This window comes from Oryctolagus cuniculus, chromosome 3 (assembly GCF_051225735.1).
Source record: "Oryctolagus cuniculus isolate XC-2025 breed Fujian yellow rabbit chromosome 3, ASM5122573v1, whole genome shotgun sequence".
NCBI lineage: Eukaryota > Metazoa > Chordata > Mammalia > Lagomorpha > Leporidae > Oryctolagus > Oryctolagus cuniculus.
Genome location: NC_142869.1, coordinates 103,593,760 through 103,609,262, shown reverse-complemented (window position 1 = coordinate 103,609,262; position 15,503 = coordinate 103,593,760). Strand labels below are relative to the sequence as shown.

The 15,503-nt window shown below is 35.8% G+C and overlaps 1 non-coding gene across 1 annotated transcript; it reads right to left on the bottom strand.

Annotated features, from left to right (window-relative positions):
* Positions 1-14,648: 14,648 nt before the first annotated feature.
* Positions 14,649-14,795, bottom strand: LOC127491855 (U4 spliceosomal RNA). Its single transcript, XR_007920790.1, has one exon. It is a non-coding gene; the product is annotated as a U4 spliceosomal RNA (small nuclear RNA).
* Positions 14,796-15,503: the final 708 nt, after the last annotated feature.

Here is a 15,503-nt window from a genome sequence, read left to right as displayed (position 1 = left end):
AGTATGGAGGCTACAGACAGATCATCTCTCTCTCTTTTTTTTAAATGAGTATAAACAAATAGAACAATTAAGGTTTGTAAGGTTGGTTAGATGTCAATATTGCACTTGGAGAGATGCAGGGTTTTGCAAGTCTGAAGGAAGGAGGAACCATCTGTAACTAACATAATGATCAAGGAAGAATTCAGTGAATGTAAGTTTTGAACCATAGTCAGGGTTTGGGCTTAAAGCTCTATGTAATGAAAAAACACATTTTCTTTGCAGGGAAAATTACAAGCTTTGTTCTGGAGGCTGGGAAATAAGGCATATATAATTGTGTTTCAAAATGTTTATGGAAAAAATAAAATATAATGTGGAACTGCATTTTACACAATGCTTAAGTTAGCACTTGGCACTTCTTTGAATCCCAGCTCCTCCACCTCCAGTGCCATTTCTGGGTAATGTCAGTAGATGACTGCTTAAGTAGCTGGGTCCCTGCCTACAATGTGGAAGACCTGGCTGGAATTCTGGGCTCCTAGTTTAAGTTTGGCTCAACCTCAGCTGTTGAAGCCATTTGGGGAATGAACCACTGGATGTAAGATCTCTGTCTACTTTTGCCTTTCTCTCACTCTGTAACCCTGATTTTCAAATAAAAAAAAGATAATGTACATTTTCTGTGAAATTTTCGAAGACCTCTAATATATTTAAGGGTAAATGTAATTAATTCTTAATTTCTCTAAAGAAAGTGAAAATAAACTAAAAATATAGTTTTTCAGTGTGTAGAATTAGAAGGCAAGCAGTCATACTTGCATTCCTAGCTATAATCTACTGTTCATGGGATCCCCTGAAAACAATATTTTTTCCTTTAGCCTTGGTTCCCCAGTGCAGAATACAAAAGATAGGACTAATACATTTGTGAGATCATTAGAAGCAGAAAATAAAATAATGTATATGCAAAAGTTTAATAGAAATCCTAAATAATTATTTAAATGTGAGTTGGTTCTGAAAATTATGTGGTACAAAGTAATACAGAAACTTAAATATATGTAGATTTGTGCTGTAGGGGCATTGGATCTCTCCTGCTTTCAGTGAGACATTTTAATGTAGTGGGAAAGAACACAGACTTCTAAGACTGACTGTCTGGGGCTAGTATAATGGCACGGCAGCTTAAGCTGACATTTGTGACTCTGGTATCTCATACTAGAGTGCCTGTTTCAGTCCTAGCTACTCATCTTCCAATCCAGCTTCTTGCTCTTGTGCTTGGGAGAACAGCAGTTGATAGCCCAAGTATTTTGATCCATGCCATCCTTCTGGGAGACCTGAGTGGAGTTCCTGATTCTTGGATTCAGCCTGGCCCAATCCTGTTTATCTGCAATAAACAGATAATAATACAGCCATTTGGGTTGTAAACCAGTGGATGGAAGATCTCTCCTCATCCATGAATCTGCCTTTTGACTAACTAGCTAAATAAATAAATAATAAATTAATATTTAAACTCACTGGCCTCTGATTTGCTTTTCCTAGATGTATAACTTCAGACAAATTACTTACACTCTCTGTGCCTCATTTTACCCCTGTAAAAAATAGAAGTAGTAGTTATTATGAAATGATATAATGAAAATCAAGTAAGTTAATGGACTCTAAGGATGTATAACAGTCCTTGAGTGAAGGAATTGTTATGTATATTACACTACTGCTATTTGTTATACAACAGAAACATTTGGAAGAATGTGTTTGAATAAGACAAATGCTTTTGAAAAAAACCACATGCTAGTCCCATGTAAGATAAATATAGGAAAGAAATATGTTAGAATTGGTAGGAATGATGGTGTGAATTAGAATGGCAATAGTGAGAAACAGGAGATGAGTGAAGATTTATAAATGAAATAATAATAAAAATTGGAGTAGAATTTTGAAATTTCATTGGACATTGGCAAAGGAGCAAGAAAGTGACAGTATTCAATATTGAGATTTTCAGTCTGGGCATTGATAAATTAATTATGCAGTAGAAATAAGTAATAAGTTTGGAAATAAATAGATCTGAGTGAACATATTGATACTATATAGACAGTTTTCACTAGAGATATTAAGTGAGAATGAAGGACTGGAAGCAAAAATATTGAAATACAGCTTAATAAATGATAGCTGAAATTGTAGAATGACAAGGAAGAGATGTTATAGATATAAAATGATTGAGGGAAGTTAACCTTGTAGAAAATATGTTTAGAGATTGTAGGAAAAAGTGAAGTTACAGGAGAAATGGATAAAAAGGAATATAAAAAGTGATCATTTTATGAAAACTAAAGAAAAATGTTTAGCCAGGTTAAGGCAAAATATCAAATTATACAAAGAGTTTTTCATGTTTTTGAAAACTAAGGATATTTTACTAAGCTGTATAGAAATCTTGTGACATTCTTTTGGGTTCATGCACCATTAACACTAACCTGTATGAAAGACATGGCAGGATATGTCTCTCCTGTGCCTTCCAAAGCTATAGGAAATCACCCAGCAGCCTGCATTCCATCTGAGGAGTTGGGGGAGTTAAAACTTGAAAAACAACTCTTGATCAATGGAGGAACAATAGTTGGAGGATAATAGCCCTACTTTGTTGTCTCAAGGGAATTGTTCTACCTGCTATTGCCTCTTGCAGGAAAAAAAAAAATCCAGCTGTTAGCAACAATAATACTAATTTACAAATAAGTTTTTGAATGTTTTCTCTTTTATAAATCCATGGACTTAGTCCCTTAGTTTCCTGGGACTCAAATAAATTAACTGCACCCAAGTTCTTGTTTTAGTATCTGCTTCCAGGGTAACCTAAGTCAAGACAATTGATTACTAGAAGTGGCCTTTACAAGTAGCTTTTCCTTACAGAATCATGGAATTTATTATTTGCTATCCCATGGCAAATAGGATTTCATGGCTCATGGAAGCTAAGATGATGCTAACTGTTGTACAGTGAATAAATCTCATGAGGGTGGATTGGGGTGAGTTACAGGTCAAAGCAAAAAAACTGACTTACCACATCTTTATTCCTGAAATCTATGTAAGAAAGATAATTATAAGAATTATTCAAGGAGTTGTTGTCATGGCATAGCAGGTGAAAACACTGCCTGTGATGTTGGTATTCCATATGGGCACCAATTTATGTCCTCACTGCTCTGCTTCTGATCTAGATCTCTGCTAAAGGCCTGAGAAAAGCAACAGAAGATGGCTCAAGTATTTGAGCTCCTGCCACTCACATTGGGAGCCCTGGATTTGAAACTCCTGGCTCCTGGTTCAGCCGGCCCAGTGCTGGCCATAGTGCCCATCTGGATAGTGAACCAGCAGATGGAAGATCTCTTTCTCTGTGTGTGTCTCTCCCTCTCTCTGTAACTCTGACTTTCAAAATAAATAAATAAATCCTTTGAAAAATACTTTTTAGTTGCCAGGTTATTAGTCAACCTAGTGTCTCAAAGAAAGGTAATGATGAAATACAATTTCAGCTCAGTCAAATGCCTTTACAGGGCATCCTGTGAAAGTCTCATGGCACTATTTAAAACTGTTCATATCTCAAAACAGCTGGATTTCATAATGTATTGAAAATGTGTTCTGAAACTGAATCATAATGATTTGAGGAATTTGAAATGGAGACTAAACCATGGCCTTTGATGGATACTCAGTGCTAAATCTGGGGTCATAGTAAGGAAAAAGTAGGTCTGCAGAACATGGAGTTATGGGATATTTCTCCCTTCCCTTCCCCTCACCTAACTAACTTCTGTCAGGCAGGCAGCTGGGTCTAGAAGTGGAGCAGCTTTCTCTGTAGATAGATAGGCTCACAGGGAAGGGAGTGGATTCTCTTCACCCTGTGACTGGGAATTCTGTAACTGTGTGATAGACCTGGACACTGAGAAGGAAATGGGGTGTTTCTGAGTAGTCACTGGTTCAACTCCAGAAGCTCAGAGCTGCCTGGATGCTGGAGAGGGTCACTTTGGAGGGCTCCATGTTCACACTATGGAACTCAGAGATCCTTTGCGTGGTTAAGGAGCCTGAGTAAATGGAGTGCTCAGAACCCCATGCAGTGGGTTCACTTTGTCAGAGAATGGATGGTTTTGTGAACATCAACCAGCATAAGCATACCCTCATCTCTGATGACAATAGAGATCTACCATGTTCAACTTGGGGGTCATGCCTCACTCTTGAACTCTGGCCAGAGCTCCTTGGCTACATCCAGCATACACCTCTGGATATCTGCTGAAGGAGCAGGTATTCTACCAATCCATAGAAGCACACTTCAGAGAATAAAGCATTCAGTGGAGATATCAACAAGTGTTTACCCAGCTGCATAAAAACAAACATAAAAATGTAAGAAATATGAACAAGGATGACAATTCGATGTCCTCAAAGGAACACAACAATACTATTAGACTGTGAATATTAAATATTACATTATGAAGATAAGGATATTGATGAAATATCTGAAAAGGAACTAAAAAGAATGATCATAAGATTACTCAGAAACACAGAGAAGCAAATATATGAGTTAAAAATCCATACATGATATGGAAGAGAAATTCTGCTGGAATCTAGATATGTAAATGAAAATGAAACAAATATTAGAAATGGAGAGTTCAATATGTCAAATAAAAAGTACGGTGGAAATCCTTAACAACAGACTCAGTGAGGCAGAAGATGGAATATCTGAACTAGAAGACAAATCTTTGAAACTATCTCAAACAAAAAAAAGAAAAAAATTACAACTTAAAACAGTGTTTTAAAACTATGCAATACCAGCCAATGACCAAATGAACAAATATATGTGTCTTAGGAGTTCTTTAATGTATTGAAAACAGAAAGACTTAGAAGGTGCATTTAGTGAAATAAAAGAGAGGGCTCAACATAAATAATGGAAACTGTGACCAAGGATTATCATTTCCAAAATAAAAATTTTGGCAAAAGATCATTGCTATGAGGTGACAGATTCAAGGTAATAAGCCAAGATTATTGGAAGCTGATTTGAAGGAAAAATTGAGGGTGAAGCATTGAGAAAATGAAGGGTATGTAAGATTGGTGTTTGACAATTTCTTAATGAAAACAGGAGACAGTGGCAAGAGAATTATGTGTATTAGGGCAGAATAAATGGAAAGAGGAGTACTTGGGAAATACATAGTGTATTGTTCTTGGATGTTGGTTGATTCACTGAAAAATGAAGGGAAAGTGAACAGGTAGGACTCCCAAAGATTCTGTTTCCTCCTCCCCTAAACCAATTTCAAACGCTATTTTATGAGGATGATGAGAAATAGAACATCATGTTAGGTTCACACTACCTATAGTTTTATGCTCAGCTTATTTTAATATTTATTGTACCAAATGAGAAGGTTATGTTTTCATCAATCATAAAGCTTAGGTTCTGGTGTAAGCATTTTATTTCTATTCAAATTGTAATATGCTATTATTATAGTTTCTAATATGATATTATTTTAAAAAGTTAATGGAAAATGGAAACAAAAGAGGTTTATTTTTCTGCAAACATTTTTTGAAATTCATGCATAGTTTCTTCATATAACATGTTTTTCATGAACATTTTGAAGATTCCTTGCATATTATAAAAAATGTGAATCTAATTTTTTGAGAATCCCAAGTGTTCTCCCAAACGTGGTTTAAAAACTGAGCCCAAACAAACTTTATGAAACATGTTTTTAAAATGTGAATTTAAATTTTATAAAACACATTTTTTAAATAAAAAAATTAAGTCTCAGCAAGTTTAACAAAATTCTGAAAATCATGAGTCCTAAAAATATCAGTGTTGAGGCTTAGATTCAAACCTGCAACTTCAAACCTACTGTTTGGTAGCATCTATTTAAACCATTATATGATTTCTTGGGACAGCCCCAAATCATCGATTTAATTCTTCCCATTCTTTTTTTTTTTTTTTTTTTTAATAGAGAAGGCTGGTATTTTGTTCTTGAATCCTTTGTATTTTCTGTGCCCAGTCCACACTTGCTTGTGATGACATGAAGTTATGTTTACCAATGAAATTCTGTCAAGCATACCATAACTTAAAATTCTGTTTCATAAGAAAGATCTGTCTCACAAGACTGCTGTGTTTGTTATTTTCCATTTAGAGACTCACAAACATTTCTTTCAAGGTGGAATCTCTGTAAAGGGTTGCTCAGTTGAATTAAGATGAAGGATGGGGATGCTATTAAGAAACAGGCTTACATGTGAAGCCTCATTGTTGAGTCCTTGAAGGAAGCAGTAGTTCTAAATTATAACAAGGATCTGATATATAAAGGGAAGTCAGGAAACAAGGGAGGCAAGGAAAATATCTCTGACTACTTTACATTTTTCTGTCAGTCTGCTAATGAATTAAATTCTGGTGTTAAAGCAAGACTTTTTGCCTGCTGCTGGATATTCATGTATAGTCTGCGCTTTCTTTTTTTTTTAACATTTATTTAATGAATATAAATTTCCAAAGTACAGCTTATGGATTACAATGGCTTCCCCCCCATAACATCCCTCCCACCCGCAACCCTCGCCTTTCCTACTCCCTCTCCCCTTCCATTCACATCAAGATTCATTTTCGATTCTCTTTATATACAGAAGATCAGTTTAGCATACATTAAGTAAAGATTTCAACAGTTTGCTCCCACACAGAAACATAAAGTGAAAAATACTGTTTGAGTACTAGTTATAGCATTAAATCTCAATGTACAGCACACTAAGGACAGATATCCTACATGAGGAGTAAGTGCACAGTGACTCCTGTTGTTGACTTAACAAATTGACACTCTTGTTTATGGCCTCAGTAATCACCCTAGGCTCTTGTCCTGAGCTGCCAAGGCTATGGAAGCCCCCTGAGTTCACCGACTCTGATCATATTTAGACAAGGCCATGGTCAAAGTGGAAGTTCTCTCCTCCCTTCAGAGAAAGGTACCTCCTTCTTTGATGACCCGTTCTTTCCACTGGGATCTCACTCGTGGAGATCTTTCATTTAGGTTCCCCCCCCCCCCCCAGAGTGTCTTGGCTTTCCATGCCTGAAATACTCTCATGGGCATTTCAGCCGGATCCGCATGCCTTAAGGGCTGATTTTGAGGCCAGAGTGCTGTTTAGGACATCTGCCACTCTATGGGTCTGCTGTGTATCTCACTTCCCATGTTGGATCATTCTCTCCTTTTTTTATTCTATCAGTTAGTATTTGCAGACACTAGTGTTGTTTATGTGCTCCCTTTGGTTCTTAGTCCTATCATTATGATCAATTGTGAACAGAAATTGATCACTGGGACTAGTGAGATGGCATTGGTACATGCCACCTTGATGGGATTGAACTGGAATCCCCTGGTATGTTTCTAACTCTACCGTTTGAGGTAAGTCAGCTTGAGCATGTCCCGAATTGCACATCTCTTCCCTCTCTTATTCCCACTCCTATATTTAACAGTGATCACTTTTCAGTTAAGTTTCAGCACTTAAGAAGAATTGTGTATTGATTACAGTATTCTGTGCTTTCTATCTCATACCACAGATACACTTGGATACAGGGTGAGGATCTGGTTTGGATAACTGAGTGGACCAAGTCTCTGTAAGCACAAAAGTAATCCATGGGGGAGGGAAACCCCGCCCTGAATGTCATAAGAACGTTGTTGAAAAACTAGACATGTGGTGACCTCCAGAAAAATGTCTGTCGTGGATCCTTGTAGAACTGGCATGTGTTCATGGACATACAGTGAAAGGTGGCCAAGAGTCAGCATGGTGGTTTGACCCAGGATGCTTGGATATCATAGCCACTGTCAGAGATTACAGCTTGCTTCTTTGAGACAGATGGCAGAAAGTAAGCTGACTTTGCTGCCTTCCTCCGGGGCTCAGTGACCTTGGTGTATGAAATAAAGAGTAAAAGAGCTTGTTCTGAAGATCTATCTAGTTTGGATTTTAGAAATGAAGTTGGTTCTTTTAGTACAATTCTACAATAGGAAGGCAAAAGCCCAAAAAATAAATAAAAATGAAAAACCTTCATGTGGTGAGAGGAATGGGTTTTGAGATGTGAGTTTTATACAGGATTTCTTTACATCTAAACATTTAATTAGAATTTTAATTAATTTCTTAAACAATGGGAAGGCATTGAAGGAGTCTTGCTTAAAAAGATGGGTGTAATTTCTGTATTGGGGCATGGAGAAAAGAGTCATCAAGGTGCAAGAAACATTAGGGGGTTTTTATATTCTTTCAGAAGAAAGTTAATAAGGATCTTTATTAATAAGAATCTTTAATAATACTACAGTGTGTATATATATATATATACACACACACACACATTGTAGTATTTTCTGTTTAATCATGCAGGGGGAGAGTTGGTTCTAGTATAGTGGGAGAATATTCCACCCAGCAGTTTTCCAGCAATTTTCCATTTGAATTAATTCCTGAAAAAGATTCATAAAAGCATGAAAAGATGAAGTGTCTCTATATGTACCTTACATAACCACTGCCTAATGAATTTCTTTGGATATTATGTATCTAAAAGTAACATGGAAAAATAGATTTAGGTAATGTTTACATAGTAAAAACAGGCATTTAATATTTGCCAATTTTGAAGAGTTATCCTCTGTAAATAAGATAGATTGTAGGATACAGCTACAGATTCTGCTCATTCAGTTGAATATTAACTTCCAACTTCCATGCATGGGTGGGCAGATTATTACACAATTAAGTTAAATGTAATTCAGAGATGTGGAAAGTGAGGACATCTAAAATTAATCTGTTAATTATTAGCTGTATCAGAGGAATCTTAGAACAAAATAAAAAAAGTAGTAAATTAAATTCCACCTGTTGACAAGTTTATTTCTGCTGGATAAATTTGTAAATAAAAATGTAGAAGATGGATAATAAGATCATGCATTTTTATTGAAGATCTGTTTGCATTGTGGGGAAAATTAAGGTATACAGGAAAGCATTATAAAATAATCATTGACGTGCTTTTATAAAGATTTGAACTATGGAAAACAAAACTCTTTTGTAGTAGTGCTTAAACTAAGGCAATTAGGTAAAATTACAATTTCATTTTTGTTTGTTTCAAAAACCAATAGGGTTTATATTTTAAATTGGTCTTTGGAAGGCTGAATCAGATTTATACAAGTGATCTCTTATTATTTGCATGTTAAAGAGATGATTTAAAAATGAATAAAATGAAATTTTTACATTAATGCTGTTTGAAACATTTCTGTCAGCATCCCATGTTGGAGTGCCAGTTCAAGTTCTGATTGCTCTGTTTCCAATCCAGTTCCCTGATATTGTACCCGGGAAGGCAACAGAAAATGGCCCAAGTAATGAGGCGCCTGCCAGCCACATGGGAGACCTAATTGGAGTTCCAGACTCCTGGTTATGATCTGAGCCAGCCCCAAGCTTTGCGGATATTTTGGGATTCCACCAAATACATAAATATGTAACTCTTAAAAGGAAGCATATGGTTATATACAGTAAGGGCAAGACATAAACTGTAAATTAAAGGACCTGCAAGTTTTGCTTCTGTGGAGCCCAGGCTGTTTTATAAGAAAATAAAATATCTTGTGATTTCTTAAGAGCTTCTACATATTGGCTTTTGTGCCACAATTTGGTAGAGGTATTTCTGTTCTACGAAATGGGTCACCAAAGATTGTTGGTGGAGTGGAATCAATCAGTGATAATCACTTATTCCTGGAGTGTTCAAATGATAGCTTATTTTAAATGCTGGCAAGGATGTGGAAAAAAAAGTACCCTAGTATACTTTTGGGGAAAAAGTAAACTAGTCCATCCATTATGGAAGACACTGTACAGATCCTTCAGAAATCTGAAAATCTATCTACCATAAGATCCAGCCATCCTAGTCCTGGGAATTTACCTGAAATCAGCATATGAGTTATCTTTATCTCCATGTTTATAGCAGTTCAATTCACAATAGTTAAGATACGGAATCAACACAGATATCCATGAACTGATGACTGGATAAAGAAAATATGATATATGTATATGTACATATATATACAATGTAATACTATTTTGCCATAAAAGAGAATTAAATCCTGTATTTAAAAACAAAATTGATACAACTGCAGACTATTATGCTTACTGAAATAAGCCAGTAATAGAAAAACATATATACTTTCTCTGATTGTGGTACTCTAATACACAGAGTACTCTAATACATAGAGTACCAAAAAAGTAGTGTATATGAGTGAAATTGACATCTTGATATTTGATTATTATTTATAACACTTGTATCTACTCCTGATTAACAGCAGTTTGTCTACTTAAAAATAATTTTTCAAAATAATAAAAAATTGGACCCTCACTCCTTTTATGAAATGAATAATTTACATAAATTCTTCATATAATGGAAGCATTTAAACAATCAAAAATTTTTAAATTTTGTTTTAAAGGTAATTTTTTTCCAAGATTTGCCTTTTCTGAAAAAAAGATAAGAATATGATAAAAATTTTTTACAGTTAAGCATTGCATTGCTCTAAATATGACTTATTTTAAGCAAATTTAGGAGTAAACTAAGCTGGTGTGTATTATTTGCCTAAATGTGCATACTCAATACACCAAGCATGATTTTTTACCAGCAAACAAGTTACATGTTGTATACAGTATGCTCCTATTTTAAAAAATTAATATAGGCAAATGAAGGGCAATAAAATACATATATTCTCAATTCTCAAAAATTGAAACTGTTTTAAATTATATTCTTATGAGATAAAGAAGATTAATGAAGTACAAACACAAAGTGCTGTGCACGTTTCAGAATAGTAGATCTCATCCATGCAAATTCAGCTATACAACTTGGACGAATTAAGAAGAAAAGGAGAGAAAGAGTATTTTTAGTACAAGAGATCCTAGTTGTTTTCTCACTGGTCACCAGGGATGAGCATGAGAAGAGACATGAATCAGTGGCCTACTTTCCCTCGTCTGTGTTCTCTGATTCCTGAGTGAGTGCAGCACACTCAACTAGGTATAATTTTAGTGCTCTAATATAACCACCTATTTTTCACTCAACTTGTCTCCTAATGGCAGGTAAATATAAGATAGCTTCTTTAATGAAACAACAGTGATCTTTTCCAAAACTAATAGGAAAAAAAAATAAAAACAACTTGTGTTGAAAAGTTGCAACTGGGGACTAGTATTTTTTCTTTGAGGCTGTGTTTCCATATAGGGTCTGTAAGTATTTTCTTAGGCTGCTGTAACAAAATACCACAAATTGGGAGATTAAACAACAAACATTTATTCTCTCACAGTTCTGAAGGTTAGAAGTTCAAAAACAATGTGTGTTCAGGGACATGCTCTCTCCGTGACAACCCTAGTAAGGGAGCTGTTCCTTGCCTCTTTCAACCTCTAGTGTTGCTGGCCATCTTTGACATGCCTTGGCTTGTAGATTAATTACTACAATCCTTGCCTCCACTCCCTGGGGATGTTCGCCCTGTGTCAATCTCTATCTCTTCTACATTCACAAGAAATCTATTCATATTGGATTACCACATCCTAAAGACTTCATCTTGATCTGACCACATCTGCAAGTAACACAAGTAGTAGCTGTGAGCTGAGTCTTGGCCAATTAGCTTACAAATCAATCCTAATTCTGTCACTTAATAAGATAGCTTACCCTTCTGTAAAAGGGTCATAATAACAATATAAATATCATAAGGTATTAAATAAAAAATGCAAAAATTTGACAGACCCTAGCACAAAATAAGTGTTAAAAACAGTTTTCAGCAATATTCATAGGGAAATAACTGTTATTACAGTCAATATTTGTTGAATGCATAAAATTTTAAAGGTTGTTTCAGGCTAGATCCTTAGATGATTAATAAAGTAAATCAGCTACTTGTCTAGTCTCATACTTATTAAAAAATGATCACAACAAAAATATGGCACATATGGTAAAATAATAAAATATCTCAGCAACGTCTACAAGTACTTCCTAAGAGAATTGGAAAGAGCAAGATATGGGAGACTGGAAACTGAATGTTGTTCTTAATTGCCTCTGAGTCTGCCATAAAGAGAACATCTTGAGTGTGTTCTCCTGTAAAATTACATTGGTTTACGTGCTATTTCCAATTTATTTACATAAAACCATGCGCACTATACTTTATGAGATATTAAAATAATTTCCCAGAGTAGTTCTGGCTGTACATGACTTTTGCCTAATGCACTGGTATTAAAACCAACTTCACTGAATAAAGTAATGTTCTTATAAATAGCTTGATGCTACCAAGAAATAATTTTATAATTTATACAAAATATGTTGACATATAATTTCACTTCCATAAATTTATCATCAGATAACAATTCAGGATATGTATCAATATTTAGCTATAAACATATTTACTTCAGAATTATAAACAATAAAAATTGGAAAAAGAACATAAGTGTTCAATTACAGGAGATTTAGCGAATGTGTGTTTTACTTAAATACAACCAATAGAACTACAGTCATTTAATAGTCATGTAACAAAACCGAAATATACCATTTTCAGTAATGGGAACAGATTGCAAAATGGCATACTGCACACTTACCTCATTTATAAAAAAAATCTATATGAGTCATCTACACACGGGGAGAGGTCTGTAGAAATATATTCTAAGAGTGATTTTAACTTTCTTTATTTTGCTTGTATGCATTTCCTGATTTTTCTACACATATATCACAAGCATGATTTTCAAAACCTAGTACAAGTAAATTGTGTAAGATGGTTTGTAGCCACAATCTGGAACTATGAATTAATTCAGTAAAGCAATTAGATTATGTTGATTTTTAAAAACTTTTTTTAGAGGAGAGCATTTAATTTAGCAACCAAGGTGCTGGCTAAGATGTCTACAATCCACTTTGGAGTATCTGGGTTTCATACACTAGATTCCAGCTGCCTGTGGTTGCAAAATCCTAGGAGGCAGTGATAGTGCTTCGAATAATTGGTCTTTCTGCCACCGTTATGGAAAACTGGAAGAGTTCCTGGCTTCTGGGTGGGGGAGTTGGCCTTGCCCAGCCACAGCCATCACAGGAGTTTGGAGAGTGAAACAGCAGATGGAAGACTCATATCTGTCTCTCAAATGATTTAAAATAAACACCTATTTATTGTATAGCAGAGCAGATTTCATGGTTAAAGACTTTAACCCTGGCTGGCACTGTGGCTCAATAGGCTAATCCTCTGCCTGCAGCGGGCGCTGACAACCCCAGGTTCTAGTCCCGGTCAGGGCACCAGATTCTGTCCCGGTTACTCCTCTTCCAGGCCAGTTCTCTGCTATGGCCCGGGAGTGCAGTGGAGGATGGCCAAGGTGCTTGGGCCCTGCGCCCAAATCGGAGACCAGGAGAAGCACCTGGCTTCTGGCTTTGGATCAGCGCAGTGCACCAGCCACAGTGCGCTGGCAGCAGCGGCCATTGGAGGGTGAACCAACGGCAAAGCAAGACTTTTCTCTCTGTGTCTCTCTCTCACTCTCCACTCTGCCTGTTAAAAAAACAAACAAACAAACAAACAAAAAAAAACTTTAATCCTTTTGATGCAATATAAAACACAGATACAAAAGAAACATAAAAGAAATGAATGTCTTAATGAGTTTACACAACAACCTGCTACCAATACCAAAGTTGAAAACAGAACTTTGTTAGTCACTGTTGAAGCCATTCCATGTGCCCTGTTCCAGGTACAAACCCTGTCCATGCACCACCACCTCCAAATAAGTAATCATTATCATGACTTACAGCAAATGCTTTCTTGTTTTTAATCATCCAAAAATGTATTTCTAGGCACTCTTGTTTAGCCTTACCTATCTAGGTTTGTAGTTAGATGCTTTGATTACATGATATTTTGTCATGTTTCTCAGTAGCATGCATATCCAGAAATTTTGTAATTGGATTGAAAGGTGTCATTTGACTCAGGTTTGATACCACTCTTAGGGCTATAAGTGGCGCTGTATTCTCCATAAGCGGCATATATTATCCAGTAGTACTTTTTACATGCGTGGCAGCTACTGATGCTCAATGATTCTTTCATTCTCTGAGATGCAAAATGGTGATATTTGAGTTCTATAATTTTTGATGTATTAGTTGAGCTAGTTTTTTTTTAAGATTTATTTATTCATTTGAAAGTCAGAATTACACACAGAGAGAGCAAGAGGCAGAGAGAGAGGTCTGGTTGAGTTAGTTTCGATATACTTTTGTCCATCTGTTTGGTAGCACCACAGTAAAGGTCACGCGGGAAAGATAAAATGTATGGTCGATTCTTTAACTTCATTTATTAGTATGTTATCATCTCTGAAGGGGACCAATTCATTGTCCATCTCCTTAATCATTGATTTAAATATATTTTGTGGATTTAAATTAATTTCAATCATCTATTTTAAGCTCCAATGGTCTCACTAAGAACCTCTACCTCTTTGCTCTTGATTTCTTTTGACCCTAGTAGTTTTTGATAGTTTTCTCTTAGCAGTTGTGATAAGGAACTCATGTTACTTATCAGGCTTGCTTGTGTTAAGCCTTTCTTTCTTTGGATATGGAATTAGCCTTTTTCCCAGGAAGTAAAAAGCATTGTGAAATACTTTGGAAAATAGCACATTAAGGCCACAAATATATGAACACCAGATATTCCCTAGATCTTTTCAGTTCCAAGAGGTAGAAATATACATGTATTTTCCATACCTATCTACATAAAGTTTTGTTCTCATGCGTTTATACTGACAATCCTAAATCAAATTTAGAACTATAGGGTTTTAAAGTTAATCTATTGTATATTACTTCTATGTCTTCTTTCTTGGGAAAAGTTTTCAATTAGCAATAATCGCGCCTCAGATAAACCTCATTGGCTACGATACTGCCACTGCACAAAGCTACTATGCCTTCTTTCTTTTATACTAAGAAACCTATTGTTCAAGGACACAAGAGATAGAAGAATTAGACTACTCCATAATTATTCATGTATTTTATCCCATATCTCACATGTACACATTAGTCTCAGGATAACTATAGTAACATTATCCTCATTAATATAACATTTTTAAATAACAAAACAATCTCTGTGCTGGCAGTGTAGGAGATAAGCTGCTGCTTGTGACATGAAGAGCATATGTCTTGAGTTTCCGTTTGGGTCCAGGCTGCCATGCGTGGGATGCAGCTCCCCGCTATAGTGCCTGGGAAAGTAGTGGAAGATGGCCCAAGTACTTTGGCACCTGCCACCTGTGTGGGAAACCTAAACTGAGTTAAGGGTTAGTTTTAGGTTTGCCCAGTCAGGCCATTGTAACCATTTTGGCAGTAAACCAGCAGACAGAAGAGCGCCCTCTTTCTCTTTACCTGTCAGTCTGCCTTTTGAAATATTAAATAAATCTTTAAAAATAAGTATTTCCACTTTTTCCCCATTTTCTGCAATTTTACCATACTCATAGTATCTGAGTGAACCATTGCATGGAAGATCTCTCTCTCTCTCTCTCTCTCTCTCTCTCTGCCTCTCCTCTTTCTGTGTTTAATTTTGACTTTCAAATAAATGAATTTTTTTTTTTAAAGGAGTCATAGGATTTAGGGTGGTCCCTCTTTTCAAAGCTTT